Consider the following 17,158-nt stretch of genomic DNA (forward strand, 5'->3'; position numbering starts at 1 on the left):
TTATTAACTGGCACACCGCCATATTTGATGTTACATAAGAACACTGCGAGTTGCAATCTCACTAGGCACTCGACTCTGTAAAGATTCTACATTTATGAAGGTAAGTTGAATTATTTAACTGTAGGCTTATTCGTTGAATACATCTGATTTAACTAACTGTGTAAACTTTTTTAAGTTTAGTAGACAGTCACCTCTCTACTGCATATTGACATGGCTGCCAAATTATTCTAATATTGAGATTTTGAGTCCGAACCTACCGCAGCAGTCTTTGGAAACGATTTAAATACGAAGTCCGATTATCTGAGTTACATTTCACGGCCAACTACGAATAACATTGCATTTACGAAAAAGCCATTGCCAAGCGCCTGATACCAAATAATTAAACGTCCACGTTCTAGATAAGCAAATATTAATTACAACCAATCACCATCATACATATACAATAATTAATATTTTATTTTATTTATTTATTTGTTTTATAGAAGCTATAATTACTGAAAGTGCTTGGACTCGTGTGCTAATGTAAAAATGCGCTGTCTTACCTTGGATCCAAGTACGTAGTGTAGGTTTCAGGTTTAATCAACAATTCCAGTGGTTCGTCTTTTTGTTTCGTCTCTAGAAATATTCAGTGGCTATGTCTCATCAGATATTATCCCATTATCTATGCAACAAAGAAAAACAATGTAGCAAATACAATAAAAAGCCCTCTCACGGCCGCCAGTTTAATTTATCGGCTTTTCCGGTCTGGTCTGAAAATATCAAACAACAGACAAATGATAATAGATTATGATAATAGTATGTGATCAGAGTCTAAATTTCTAATGGTGCTTAATACAAACTTTGGGCGTTTGGCAATGGCCTTTTCTGTGTAATATTTGTTTATTGGACTTCATAGATGGAATAATTCCACAGCTTTGCCTAATGCTGGGCCATTCATAAGATTTGTAACACGGGACCTTTAGCCATGCCAAGACGCCATTTAGTTGGAACAATAGCTTGTAACATAAATGAAACACACGATTAAATAATATCACTGTATTCACAAAATACTGGACTAAATTAAATGACATAGACACTTCCAGTAATTCGGTTGCTGTGTGTAACAATGAGTACGCCTAGTAATACTGCGTCTTAATAAAATAGTAATAGTAATAATGGCTGTGTGCTAAGTAATTATCTGTACCGATGGCAGATATGCGCCCAATCTGGACAGCTACAAGAATGAAAAAGGTGCCGTCTCCTCGGCAAGACAACTAAACTGCGTAATTATTTATCTAACGTTTATTTATTAATTAATTATTTATTATTTATAAATTTATTGTATATCTAATATTTCGGCGGTTGTACGCCACAATTGATATAACACCTTACATAATGTGTTATCAATGGAAAAGATGATCTTAGTAGTCAAGAGGTTAGAAAGATATTTGACTAACTGGTGGAAGACTCCATGGCGCTAACGTATGTCCCTACAGGAATGACCTCTTATGCATTTTTGGGAAACCAGTCTAGCTGGTCTGGCGGTGCGAAGTATGAGGCCTTTAACGTCAGCAGCAGGCATGAAGTTTTTCAAATGCTGCCCCGCTTTCTGTCGATTGCAGGCTCTGGATCCCTCCTGAGTAATCGACTTGTGCTTTCATGAAAGATCTCGGATACATTTTTAGGATGATCTGTAGAGCTAAAGACTATGGACACATTCCCCTGGCAGTCGTGTTACATAGTAGTCGAAGACCGTTCGTGTCTGCAAAGCTGATATTTGGACGCAGATGGCTTAGACCTCACCACGACGTAGCTTGTTGCTCACTTTACCTCGTCTGCTGGGTCTTGCGAGAGGTGCCCCGTAGACTGTTCGTCTCTGCTAATAACGTCAGCGACTGGTAGCCGCTGCAGCGCTTGGGCAAAATTTAAATCTTTACTCAGTGCCGAAAGGTCGCAGCGTCTACAACTTGATCGACGAAATTTCGTGGTCACTCTGTGAGGGGTTCAAACTCGTTTACTTGTCTCACGGTAACTTTGTTAATTCTGGCGTACTGTCTGGCAGTGGTGTTGTATGTATCCAGCCACAATAAAGCTGAGACAAACCAGTCCACAGAGATTACATCTGATTTAACCACGTCCGTTAATATCGAGATCGCACACGGTGCGTTGAAAATTCTCTTTTCCTGTGAAGGTGCTCGTCTTTCTTAAAATCCTTTCTAGAAAGACACAATGAATGTGATGCTTCACCACTGCTAACTTAGGCACTATGTGCTTATTTCGACAGCGCTGCAGTGAGAAAATATTACATTCGTTGATATTACATTTTGCTACTCTCGAATCTACAGTTACACTTGACGAGTAGCTCTGCTTAGAACTACCTCCTTAGTTCTGTCTGCTTGGAGGTTCTGAATCCGTCCATGAAGCCATTGTGTTATGCTGTAAGTTTGTATTTTGTTCATTAGGCGAAAGACGGTTTGTTATAAAGATAACCAATCCTTCACAATTTCGACTGCCAAGTCCAGAGCTCAAGTGGCCCAATAATCTTTGTTATTGCCATTGTAACGGTCTCTCTCTCTCTGTCTCGTTCTCTCTCTCTCTCCGTCTCTCTCTCTCTCTCTCTCTCTCTCTCTCTCTCTCTCTCTCTCACACACACACACACACACACACACACCTCTAGGTTGGTTGCCATGGATTCATGCGTATCAATAGAACTGCAATGATAAACCTGTTGATCTTCGCTTTCATACTTTTCATAGTCTGTTTCGCTTCGGAGCTTTATTCACGAGATATTTCAGATCATGGAACTCTATCTTTCTCAAAATTTACTGCCATTGCTCCTTGTCATTTTTTTAATTAAACAGCTAGCAGTTTGCTTCGTTAACCTATCTCCAATACCAAAGTGTAAAGAGTGTTTAAAACTGTAATGTACTTCATCGCCAATGACCGAACAAAGGGAAAGAATTGTTTGGCTTACTATTTGTTCGATATCAAGCTCATTAACCTCACTTACTGTGAATAGTTATCAGTGTTTAGAAAATTGCCCTACTGACCTCTGGTGTTGTTAGCTGCTACACAATGCTTGCCGCAGTGTAAGTTAATGTTACGTCAGTACTGTGATGGCTTTCATCTTCAGCAACATATTTCACTCACTATGTTGTCATTGAATTCTATGAATTGTGGGTGAAGCCGAATCAGTAGTTACTTACATGCTTTGAGCGAAAATAAAGGTACACTTAGAATGGCTAGCTTCTAGCTGAAACCTGGATCTGCATAGTAAAACATAAGCAAGGATGACTGATTGCTGCAATCTATAATTTATAAGAATACAGATATATTTTAGGTTTTTCTATCTGTTGGTTACAAGTGTGTATTTCATTTCTGTTTTCGTAGTATATCATGCAGTTAATGAGGAGATCAATTCTGAATCATCAATATTCATTGTTAGTGGTTATTTGTTTGACTAATGCAATTTCGTCAACAAGATCATTATGACCCATTGAGATATTCACTGTCCTATTAATCATACCGCTGAGTGGTGATAGTTTTTCAGTGGTGGGCTGCAGGGAGCTGCTGTAAATAGTTCTGAATGTAGCTACTTTCTTTCTGTATAATGAAGAGGGGTGTCTTAATTTTTAAGCCAATATCTTGTGTCTTGCTCCCTCCTGTCTGATGGCGAATTTGTTGTTGGAGTGGAACTGGCTGAAAGGGTTTCATTGCTCTGGAAAGGCATGATAATATTATTAGCACATCTGTTATAGCTTTTTTTTTTTGCTAGCTGCTTTATAGGACAAAGAACTACTTTCCAAAAGGATGAACATGAATGTTATCTAATAAGCCAGAGACATTTGAGCCCCTGGCTAAATCATCTAGCTGCTAAATTTGTCATTAAACTTGAAGTAATTATGTTTCACCACAAGTTCAAGGAGGCTGATAAGCTCATTAACCATTTAAGAACTGAATTTCGTCTGGAGGAATCAAACTTTCATTCATAGTATAATGATCTTGGATGAACTTTTAATGGTTTCAGATGCAAGATTTACAGAATAATATGTTCCTGTTTTCAAAAATATACTCTGTATAGTTTTAGAGTGAAGCTCAACAGTTGACAGCACTTCCACATGACAAAAAAATTGAACATTCGTAAAGGTGTACATGAGGATTCCACTGAGGAAAAATTTATCTTTTTCAACTAAGAGACAGTAAAATTTAATGTCAGTTGTAGCCCGTGAGTCTGAAAGGGTTAATTAATGTTGCTATAATTGGCTTAAATGTACTTAAAGTTTTGTTAATTATGCATAATGTGAGATTGATAGGAACACTGGCATACAGATTTGCAGTAGCCAGAGTCTAGCTTCACTGTGTACGAAAGTTTTTGACAGTCTGAGTGAAGTCTCTGTTGTTACTGATTGACCTACTGTTCTCATAGGTATACGTCAACTTGAGAGCATTTAACAGTTTCATGTTTAGCTGGAATGCTGTTCATTTTCTAGAGTTTACAACAGGTCTGACTGGTACATTATGTTTATGAGCTTTGAGTTGAGTTCTTAAGAAGAGGTGCTTCAGGGTTCATCATGATTATGTCGTTAGTTTCTTGCATTGTGAAGAGGATTCTGCTGTTCTTCATTATTTCTTTGATAGGTCTCCAGAAACACAAAACCACAATGTGGGATCTTTCTTCATTTCTTTAGCAAAAATATATTGTCTTGTTTGTACTAGGCATCTATCTTCATGATCACAGTGGCATTTTAGTTATCAGGTTTTATAGTTAGCCTTTATTTCCTTTAAATCTTTGATTGAAATTATTGGCTGATTTTCTTCTTCTAAATGTATTTTTCTGTTGTTGTTCTGACTCAAGTGCGTTTATAAGTGCTACGTTGGCCTTATGAGTGAGTATTAACCGTTCCAAGAGGTCTTTTATTAGAAAAAGTTTGCTATTTTTATAATCCCCCCCCATGAACCATGGACCTTGCCGTTGGTGGGGAGGCTTGCGTGCCTCAGCGATACAGATAGCCGTACCGTAGGTGCAACCACAACGGAGGGGTATCTGTTGAGAGGCCAGACAAACGTGTGGTTCCTGAAGAGGGGCAGCAGCCTTTTCAGTAGTTGCAAGGGCAACAGTCTGGATGATTGACTGATCTGGCCTTGTAACAATAACCAAAACGGCCTTGCTGTGCTGGTACTGCGAACGGCTGAAAGCAAGGGGAAACTACAGCCGTAATTTTTCCCGAGGGCATGCAGCTTTACTGTATGATTACATGATGATGGCGTCCTCTTGGGTAAAATATTCCGGAGGTAAAATAGTCCCCCATTCGGATCTCCGGGCGGGGACTACTCAAGAGGATGTCGTTATCAGGAGAAAGAAAACTGGCATTCTACGGATCGGAGCGTGGAATGTCAGATCCCTTAATCGGGCAGGTAGATTAGAAAATTTAAAAAGGGAAATGGATAGGTTGAAGTTAGATATAGTGGGAGTTAGTGAAGTTCGGTGGCAGGAGGAACAAGACTTCTGGTCAGGTGACTACAGGGTTATAAACACAAAATCAAATAGGGGGAATGCAGGAGTAGGTTTAATAATGAATAGGAAAATAGGAATGCGGGTAAGCTACTACAAACAGCATAGTGAACGCATTATTGTGGCCAAGATAGATACGAAGCCCACACCTACTACAGTAGTACAAGTTTATATGCCAACTAGCTCTGCAGATGACGAAGAAATTGAAGAAATGTATGATGAAATAAAAGGAATTATTCAGATTGTGAAGGGAGACGAAAATTTAATAGTCATGGGTGACTGGAATTCGAGTGTAGGAAAAGGGAGAGAAGGAAACATAGTAGGTGAATATGGATTGGGGGACAGAAATGAAAGAGGAAGCCGCCTGGTAGAATTTTGCACAGAGCACAACATAATCATAACTAACACTTGGTTTAAGAATCATGAAAGAAGGTTGTATACATGGAAGAACCCTGGAGATACTAAAAGGTATCAGATAGATTATATAATGGTAAGACAGAGATTTAGGAACCAGGTTTTAAATTGTAAGACATTTCCAGGGGCAGATGTGGACTCTGACCACAATCTATTGGTTATGACCTGTAGATTAAAACTGAAGAAACTGCAAAAAGGTGGGAATTTAAGGAGATGGGACCTGGATAAACTAAAAGAACCAGAGGTTGTACAGAGATTCAGGGAGAGCATAAGGGAGCAATTGACAGGAATGGGGGAAATAAATACAGTAGAAGAAGAATGGGTAGCTTTGAGGGATGAAGTAGTGAAGGCAGCAGAGGATCAAGTAGGTAAAAAGACGAGGGCTAGTAGAAATCCTTGGGTAACAGAAGAAATATTGAATTTAATTGATGAAAGGAGAAAATATAAAAATTCAGTAAGTGAAACAGGCAAAAAGGAATACAAACGTCTCAAAAATGAGATCGACAGGAAGTGCAAAACGGCTAAGCAGGGATGGCTAAAGGACAAATGTAAGGATGTAGAGGCCTATCTCACTAGGGGTAAGATAGATACCGCCTACAGGAAAATTAAAGAGACCTTTGGAGATAAGAGAACGACTTGTATGAATATCAAGAGCTCAGATGGAAACCCAGTGCTAAGCAAGGAAGGGAAAGCAGAAAGGTGGAAGGAGTATATAGAGGGTCTATACAAGGGCGATGTACTTGAGGACAATATTATGGAAATGGAAGAGGATGTAGATGAAGATGAAATGGGAGATACGATACTGCGTGAAGAGTTTGACAGAGCACTGAAAGACCTGAGTCGAAACAAGGCCCCCGGAGTAGACAATATTCCATTGGAACTACTGACGGCCGTGGGAGAGCCAGTCCTGACAAAACTCTACCATCTGGTGAGCAAGATGTATGAAACAGGCGAAATACCCTCAGACTTCAAGAAGAATATAATAATTCCAATCCCAAAGAAAGCAGGTGTTGACAGATGTGAAAATTACCGAACTATCAGCTTAATAAGTCACAGCTGCAAAATACTAACACGAATTCTTTACAGACGAATGGAAAAACTAGTAGAAGCCAACCTCGGGGAAGATCAGTTTGGATTCCGTAGAAACACTGGAACACGTGAGGCAATACTGACCTTACGACTTATCTTAGAAGAAAGATTAAGGAAAGGCAAACCTACGTTTCTAGCATTTGTAGACTTAGAGAAAGCTTTTGACAATGTTGACTGGAATACTCTCTTTCAAATTCTAAAGGTGGCAGGGGTAAAATACAGGGAGCGAAAGGCTATTTACAATTTGTACAGAAACCAGATGGCAGTTATAAGAGTCGAGGGATATGAAAGGGAAGCAGTGGTTGGGAAGGGAGTAAGACAGGGTTGTAGCCTCTCCCCGATGTTGTTCAATCTGTATATTGAGCAAGCAGTAAAGGAAACAAAAGAAAAATTCGGAGTAGGTATTAAAATTCATGGAGAAGAAATAAAAACTTTGAGGTTCGCCGATGACATTGTAATTCTGTCAGAGACAGCAAAGGACTTGGAAGAGCAGTTGAATGGAATGGACAGTGTCTTGAAAGAAGGATATAAGATGAACATCAACAGAAGCAAAACAAGGATAATGGAATGTAGTCTAATTAAGTCGGGTGATGCTGAGGGAATTAGATTAGGAAATGAGGCACTTAAAGTAGTAAAAGAGTTTTGCTATTTGGGGAGCAAAATAACTGATGATGGTCGAAGCAGAGAGGATATAAAATGTAGGCTGGCAATGGCAAGGAAAGCGTTTCTGAAGAAGAGAAATTTGTTAACATCCAGTATAGATTTAAGTGTCAGGAAGTCACTTCTGAAAGTATTCATATGGAGTGTAGCCATGTATGGAAGTGAAACATGGACGATAAATAGTTTGGACAAGAAGAGAATAGAAGCTTTCGAAATGTGGTGCTACAGAAGAATGCTGAAGATTAGATGGGTAGATCACATAACTAATGAGGAAGTGTTGAATAGGATTGGGGAGAAGAGAAGTTTGTGGCACAACTTGACCAGAAGAAGGGATCGGTTGGTAGGACATGTTCTGAGGCATGAAGGGATCACCAATTTAGTATTGGAGGGCAGCGTGGAGGGTAAAAATCGTAGAGGGAGACCAAGAGATGAATACACTAAGCAGATTCAGAAGGATGTAGGTTGCAGTAGGTACTGGGAGATGAAAAAGCTTGCACAGGATAGAGTAGCATGGAGAGCTGCATCAAACCAGTCTCAGGACTGAAGACCACAACAACAACAACATTTTTATAATGTCACTGATCATGTGATTCATTGTTCTCTGGTTTTTATTGTGACTTATGTTGTTACTGAGGCCCTTCTCAAGCAGACTGATCACATTCTTTTCAAAGTGTATCAAAAACACAGACAATCATGTGTTTGCAAGATCATATGTGGAGAATTTCCCTGTTTTTACATCGGTAGCACAGGCAAATCATATTCCATATCATAAAACACAGTATACTGGAGGCGCTTGATATACACTCACTACAGATTTTACAACTTAATGAAATGCTGAATGAACAGACAGATAGTGAATACAAGATATTACATTCGGTATTCAATATTGACTTTGTCTTACTACAAGTCTCACAAGAAGCAATGAGTAAAAATTTCATTAAACCTGGCTCTCAAACAAACACGCCACCTCATCCCTCCTACCCCAGTCTCCCTCTCCATGCCCCCTCCCCCCCTTTCACACCAGTCTCTCTCTCTCTCTCTTTCTTTCTCCCTCCGCTCCCCCCCCCCCCCCCCACCCCATGTCCTACCAACCATACAGCCCTCAGGACGCACTGTCGTTTTATAGGCAATGAAACAATGTGAAGTGATAATCGGAAGAAGCGTAAATTACGTACTTAGCAACAGAAACAATGAACTGCAATGATTATTAAGTATGTATATAAGTGAGTCGTGGTAAAAATTGCTGTTTTGAAGAGCGCGCTTCAGTGCGTCGTGTGAAGCAGTCGCCCTCCGTTTCTGGCGGTGGCACCGCTGTGGCAATCGCAGCTTTGGTGTCTCCCTCTGGTGGGAAAGGGGAAAGGTTGCCTGTTCACGTGCATGTAAGGGGCGCTATGAGCTCGCCAGTGGGCCAGTGTGGGTCAGTCTCTCGTCTCCAGCTTGCTAGTCTGTCTCTCGTCCGCATTTGTTAGGCAGTTAGTGTCTGTCTGTCGTTCGGAGTGCTAGTAAGTCTGTCGTTCGGATCAACATTTAAATCCGGCAAAATGAGAGTCTTTCCACTCCGCCATAAGAGAACTCAGCGAGTGGTCGCCCGGTCGGGGCTTAGGTCCTGCATCTGAGTCTGTGCGTTAGGCCGCGAGTCTGGTCAGGCAATGGTCATTGGCGGTTGGATCGATCGGTTGGTCGGTCGCGCACTGAGACACAAGATGACTTGTCCGTCTTGAGCGTCGGCTAATGTGAGGTCGCCACGTGAGTACAGTGGGCCGCGGTGTAAAGCGAGGGGTAGTGACTTCGTGGTCGACACGAAAGCAACAGGAGTCAACCGACGATATCAGTCTGGCTGGTGCGAGCTGCGACGCCGTGCCACGGGAGATCGGCGGGCCTTCCTGCGTCCGTTGAAGCGGCTGGCAGCGGAAGGTTCGGTAGAGCGATTTGGGGATGCTGCGTCAGGTCGTCTCGAGAAATCGCAGTTTATTAGAAGTTAAGTGATTCGTGATATGTTGTTTTCTTTTACTTGGTAACGTCTACTTGTTTTCTTGGTCAGTCTCTCGTGCGCATCAAGTTGCACCTTTAGTGGTAAGGTTAATATTTTAATTGTTAGTGTTTTGTACCATCTCCATTCCTCCTACAGGGATGCATAGTTTGTGTGCTTGTGTAAATTGTTAAAACTCTTAGCTTAAAGTTATCTGATGTGTTGCAGATTTGCACCAGTGTAGTTTTTCAGATGCTGTTGTGAGCGATAGTAACTACGGCCGTGTCAAAAGGGAGCGGCAAGGTTCTCTGCCCGAAAGCTCATGCAGTCAAAACTTGTTTCTTCCTGACACTGAATAAATTGTAACTTTGATATTTAGAGGGTGCTTTCTGATTATAATTTTAAATCTGTTTCTTTTAAAAAAAATGCTTTTAGGCACTATTAAAGTGAATAAAATTCCCATTTTTTAAAAGGAATTTGGTTCTGATTTCATCAGTTACTCCCTGGCAACTACTTCCATTCTTACATAGTGTGATTAAATGTGTTAACGTTCTTGATGAATCGCTAGTAAATAAAATAAATTCTTAAGAATATTCTTTGAAAATAAATCACGGTTCTATAAGCATGTCAAATTTCATGTTGAGTATGTAAGCACGTAGAACTTGAATTATTACCTGTCATTCCTGTAAGCTGTTTTTTAATATCCTATTTTGTTTTGTCAATTATGTAAATGGTAATAATATAAATCTAGCACTCGATGACATCACTAGAACATATAATAAATACGCAGCATCTGAGTCGTGCACGATATCCATAAAGCAATACCTACGAGTACATACGCACGGGTAAAATTCCCTGTTCTATGACTTCCGGAAGGCATTGTGTATAGTTCCGCACTTCCATCTAATAGAGAAAATACGAGAGTACGGAATACCAGACCAACAGTATGCATGAACTGAAGAGTTTTAAACCAACGGAGAGGCGTCTTCAGACATGAAAGTAACTTCAGGCGTGCTCCAGGAAAGTGTTACTGGACCACTGCTTACCACAGTGTATGTAAATGACGCAGTAGTTAACGTTGAAAGTTCCACGAGGCTTTACGCAGACGAGAATTTGTATGCAGAGAAATCACGGCGCTACAAAACTGGAGCTAAATGCAGGAAAACCTTTAGAGCACTGATCCTGAATATAGAAAAACGTAATGCATTGCGAATACAGAGACAGAAAGACCCGTTAACGTATTATCACACCACTGCAGAATAATCAGCGAAACCAGATACTTACATACAATATCTAGGAGTAAGCATAGGGAGCGATCTGAAGTAGAGTGATAACATAAAATTAACTGTGGGTAATGTAGATGCCAGAACGAGATTTATTGGACGAATGCTCAGGAGATTTAGTCCGCCAACGAAAGACGTAGCTTACAAATCACTTGCTCGACCAATATTTGAAGACCGCTCGTCAGTATAGAATTCACACCAGGTGTGACTGCTAGAAGCAATAGAGCAGATCCAAAGAAGAGGAGCGCGTTTCGCTACAGGTTCATTTATTAAACAGGAAAGTATCACAGAGATGATTAACAAACTCTAGTGGCAGACACTAAAAGAGAAGCGTTCTGCAATGGTATGGTTTATTGTTAAATTACCTTGATAGTACCTTTATACAAGAGTAAACACGTAAACCGCTTCCTCCTACATGCATCCCAAGAAGACCACGAGGATTAAATGAAAGCTTTCCGAGCCCTATGGAGGCTTACCGACAATCGTTCTTCCCGTGAATTAATCCCGCCTGGACCAGGAAGTGAACTATTCCCGCCTGGAACAGGAAAGACGCGGAAGTAACAGTGGTACACAAATTCCCTCCACCGCACATCGCAAGGTGGCTTGTGGACCACAAATGAATATGAAGATGTAGATGTATATGTAGTTGTAGTACCGCGCTGCGATAGACATGTTAAATAGCTTCAGAATACAAGTGCGTATGTGGAAGCTTTTCACTGATGCAGAAGACGAAAGTGATGTGGTTAAACGAATGAAATGCGCTCTAAGAAAAGAAATACGCACCACAAAAGAATTATCTGAATGGTACGGATATCGGTAGATGCCATGCACATGTACAGACAAACAAGTGAGACACACACATCTTCCCTCGAGTTCGGGGCTGAATTCGAGGCGGGACTCAATACTGAAGATAGTACCACTCCAGTCAATGAGATTCCAGGCCGGTTTTTCATAGATTGTTATCATTAAGCACAACGTTACGTCGACGATGTTCTACGCTCCGTTTTATTGCCCTTCGTGAAATGCCATCCTTGGCTTACATTTCAGCAAGATAATGGGCGCCCGCACACAGCGAGAGTTCATACGGCTTATCGTCGCGCTTACCAAACGCCATTTTGGCCCGAAACATTGCCGGCTCTCTTCCCAATTGATAACATTTGAAGCAGGGATCTTCAAGCAGCTCGGGACTTTGACGATCTAATGGGCTAGTTGGACAAAATTTGGCGCTAAATCACTGAAGACGACATCCACAACTCTGCCAATGTGTCAAGCCGAATAACCCCCGCATAAGGGCAAGAGGTGGACCAACGAGTTATTAGCCTGCTCAACTAGTGAAGCTCTTTCTCTTGAATAAACCATCCAGTTTTTCTTAAACTTTGCCTGCAGATGCACATCTACCGAGTTCCGTCCCACTCGGCTAGGTGATCGTTGTACACGTTTATTTTTTTATTTTTATTTATTTTACGTTTTTTATCTTTGTTTCTCTCATTTATCTGATTAATCCAGTACGAGCAACAGTTTATCTCCCGAAGTCTAACAATTGTGTCATTCTGTCACCGTTAGATGAAAAACTGGAACCAGTATTCCCTTACAGCCATAGCTCCAAAACGGTTTGTTCAAAAATGGTTCAAATGGCTCTGAGCACTATGGGACTTAACATCTCAGGTCATCAGTCCCCTAGAACTTAGAACTAATTAAACCTAACTAACCTAAGGACATCACACACATCCATGCCCGGGGCAGGATTCGAACCTGCGACCGTAGCAGTCCTGCGGTTCCGGACTACAGCGCCTAAAACAGTTTGTTGGAAAGTAATTAGAAAATAAAATTTGTGCCCGACGACGAAGTATTATTAATTAATAATATCTAACCTCGAAGTTACCGTCACGGACAATTCACGTCGTAATCTCTATTAATAACGAAATAAGGTCTTATTAGGAGAAATATTAAAAATATAAATCAGCGGCAGCAGTCGACGGCAGCTCTCCAGCCGCTGTACTGTACGGTATAGCTTGCGCGGCTGTGCGAGACGGCGCTGCGGGCTGCTCTAGCGCGGCTATGACATCACCGCAGACGGGCGCTTGTTTTGCTGCGCAGATAGCCGGCCGGCCCCCTCCCATTCATACGGCGACCCGCGCGCGATACTGGCGCAGTATTTCACGGCCAGCCCTCCGCTGTCAATGAGCGCCGGCAGCGCCAGCGGCGGCGGCGGCGGCTGGCCGTAATGCCCTATATATAGACCCGGCGCCGACTGCGAGATCGCCGCGGCGGCTGACACGGCAGTCAGTGGCAGTCGCTGCGCTGGACGCTGTTTGTGGTATGGGCGCGATGGGAAATTTTGTTTGTTGCTGTAACGTGGGGTATATCCCGCACCATTATAATGAAGCCTTTCTTTCTTTAATCGTAGCTCCACTGGTTGTTTCGATGTGGCCTGTTATTGTTTTCTCTTCTGCTCCGGTCTCATCACGTCAGAGTACCACTTGTACACGACGTCCTCTAGTAATAGTGTACTTCCGTGTGTTCAGTCCATTTGTCTCCGTAATATGCAACATTATTTTGACGAGCGACACAGTCAGCTTTTCCAGGTGCTGTGAGATGTGCTGTTATATGTACTCGCTGACTAGACTACAACCACATAGCGTACTGCTCTTGCGCCGCTGTTTATAACTGAGAGTTCCGCTCGTATTACCGTAATCTACACCCTTTGGTACTCTCTCTCTCCATTTCTTTATTTATTTGATATTCCGTGAAACATTGTCTCAGCTTTCTTAGCATGTCTGGAGTGATCAGTATAACAAGCCCAGCCCTGATCACATTCGATGAATCTCTCGTAAGCTAGTAGGATGGAATTGTACAATATGAAGTAATTAGACTGTATTATCTACCAGCATGTTGACTGGTGCACGTCCATATATATTATAAAAATGTATTTATGTACGAGCGCGCTCATGCGCGCGCGCGCATGTCTGTATGTGTGTGTGTGTGTGTGTGTGTGTGTGTGTGTGTGCGTACCATCGGTCCGTATTGGCTGGAAATATATGAGTTGGATTGCGGTTCCATATTCTTCTGCCACCTATTACATTCTAAAATGCTATAACAGCCTTCAAAAATACCTTGTCGCAGAGTTTTCTGTTCGATTTCGACGTTTAACGACGAGTCCAGATACTTCTTCGGTTAAATTTAGCTAATACATGCTCTGTTCCCATCTACTTCCACTGTTAACTTAGAGAACTATGCACATTAGTCCCTGAAACTTCTTGCTCCTACCCAGGAAAGATTGTGTCCTAGAATCAGTTTTCTAAATTCAAAAGTGCATATATGTTTGAGATTAATCCGTAGAAAGGTAAAATCAAAACCAAAAGGCTAGCAGTCCAATTACCTACGGCTTAACGTCTGATATTTTGCACGTTGTAAATTAGAACTGTCTGTATTTGAAATCTTTAACAGTTCCTTTTGTTTCATTTAGACTATACGTTCAATACTGTCCAGACACATAATGGTGGATATTAATATGGGCTGTGTCGCCTTCACGATGGCCTGAACTATGCTAGGGGCACTTTCTGTGAGGTGCCTCAAAGTCAGTGGAGTAGTGGTAGCCCAATGTTTCCAAAATCAGAGAATTTAGTGATGTAGCACCCTGCGGTACGTAGTGATGTCCGCGTTATAGCTCATCGCTGAGGTGTTCCGCTGAGCTCAGGTCAGGAACCTGTGGAGGCGAGTCGCTGAATGGATTTGTGAGCAAACCATTGGCTCATAGATGCTACTTTATGACAGTACGCCTTCTTATACTGGTGCAGTTATAGTCGCTGAATTGTTCATCTACTGTACGCAATACACGTTGTTGTGAATGTCTTCATATTCTTCTGCATTTAGCATTTTCTTAAGCGCAGTAATGGGACCACACCTTAACCAAGAAAAAGCCCACACACCATAACATCACGCCCTGTTGAAACTACGCTTGATGCCAGGTAAAGTTCTCCAGAAATTCGCCAAACACAATCCCTTCCATTGGATTCCCATAGGGTACAGTGTCACTAATCACCCCGAATCACTCATTTCCAGTCATCTATTGTCCAGAAGCGCCACTCTTTACACCACCTCAAATGTCGTTTAGCACTGACCATAGAAATGAGTGGCTTAAGTGCAGCTGTTCGAACGTTCTACCCAATTCTTCAACTCCCTACGCTACAGCTGGTTGCATTTTGGAACTCACATGTGATCCCCTTACCTCCATTCACGAGATTTTTTACAGACACCCTCTGCAATGCTCGACGGTACCTGTCTATCAGACAAGAGGTCAGACTGGCCATGGCTTATCTTCGGTTGTTCCTTCGCGTTTCCATTTCACACTCACATCACCAACAGTCGACTTCGGCAGCTTTAGAAGGGTTGAGATGTCCCTTTATCAATTTATTACTCATTCTGCTTTTACTCTTCATCTATATTGGCAGCTCAATACTCCCACCATATATTGGCGGGTCCGTCTCTCGTGATGTCTGCTGGTCTCTTCCATGTTACGTAGGAGTATTCTGAGCTTTATGATAAAACACTGTGCACACGACACAGCAGCTGCAGTTGTTAATCTTTTTGTTTGCACAGTAATCGTGAACAAGAGCCAAATTCGATACACCGACGTGTTCTAAATAGTTTCACTCTGTATAGGTGAAGGTGCCACCAACATCATCCTGACGTGGTGCGGCAGTAACATCTAGATGCACTTTTGTCTTAAGTCGGCGGATTATTATCCCACACTTTCTTCAGCTACAGACAGAGAATCGACTGTCACGTAATCAGCGCATTAATATTTATTCATGTCGTCCCTCTCTCAGCAACGATTAGGAGCTCATCTTTCTCCGAATGACATGAAGGCTTTGTTTTAATTATAACGAAAGAAAATTAAAGATGGTTAATTTAATTTTTGTTTCTTTACAGGTAGGTATCTGCAGTCCTGATAGGCATTAAGGCCACCGCACCACATTACCGTAACATACTGCTAGAGGAGGGCTATAAAAGAACCAATCTCCACTTTATCAGAGAGCTGTTTCTCCTGACGCGTGCTAATGTGCAGTGGCACAGAGATATCAGTATCTACCAGGACCGCAGACATGTATCTACAAAGTAACATAAAATAACTATTCCATCTACACGCATCGCTCGGAAGCCATATTACGGTGCATGGTGGAGGATATCTTCTGCCGCTATTAGCCGTTTCCTTTCCTGTTCCGCTGGCAAACAGAGCGAGGGAAAAACGCCTATCTATACGCCTCCCTAAGAAAAATAGTTGCTCTTACCACAAAAGCGCTGTAGAAAATATGTTAAAAAGGCTTCGCGCAGAATCACGGTTTCGGGGAGACGAAAGAGGGGGAGTCTTGGTGTTCAGTTCCTATTTGGTACAAGAATACGGGCTAAATATACACTTCATGCTTGACGGGGTAAAAAGTTTTTGGTTTATCTCGGAACAGCAGCAGTTTGTGTAGCCATTGGAACACCCGTCTTACGGTATCGTGTTAAGCAAGGTTTGAACGACGAACCAGAGCTGGCACGCAGGGGAATTGTGAGAATCCTTAAATAACTCCGGACTTGAGCGGCACTTATGGTTCGAAAATCACATTTTTCTGGGAGGTTTCTGAAACGCGCCACCAATCGGTTCAAATTCTGCACTAAAATAAATAAATGGATAAAGTTAAAATATAGTATTTTTATCGAATAAAAAACCTTTATCCCTTACCGAGATGCGATTGTTTAAAGTGGAGCTAAATTTAGCACGTAAAATTAGTTCTTAAGTGAATTGAATGCGCGCGAACGGTTTGTAGATAATCAGATAAATATAAAATACATTCTTACGATAAGTCTGGAAACACGATTTCAGAAATCTAGCTTCATTCGCATTTTAAATACAAAAAGGAAACACGTTTCTGGCGAGTTTTTTTTATGCGCGCCATGTCTACGTTCCAGACTTCTGCGAATTGGTGTCGATTTTCTAAGAATATAATAAACATATATGATTAATGGTCATCCTGTTCTTTTGTGAAAGCATTATCCGTTGTCACGATTTAGCGATCGAAAATTGCACGTAAAATCTGGCTTTAAGCGAATGACACGTGCTAAGAAGATTTAAAAGTGATGCATATCTACAAAAATATATTCTTCAGGAAACATAAGAAGCTTTTGCAAAAATCTTTCGTTGTTTGGGTTTTACATGCTACGAATCACGTTTGTACAAAAAACTGTTTTTCGTACGAATGCATTCAA

The sequence above is a fragment of the Schistocerca americana genome, chromosome 5, assembly GCF_021461395.2.
Source record: "Schistocerca americana isolate TAMUIC-IGC-003095 chromosome 5, iqSchAmer2.1, whole genome shotgun sequence".
NCBI lineage: Eukaryota > Metazoa > Arthropoda > Insecta > Orthoptera > Acrididae > Schistocerca > Schistocerca americana.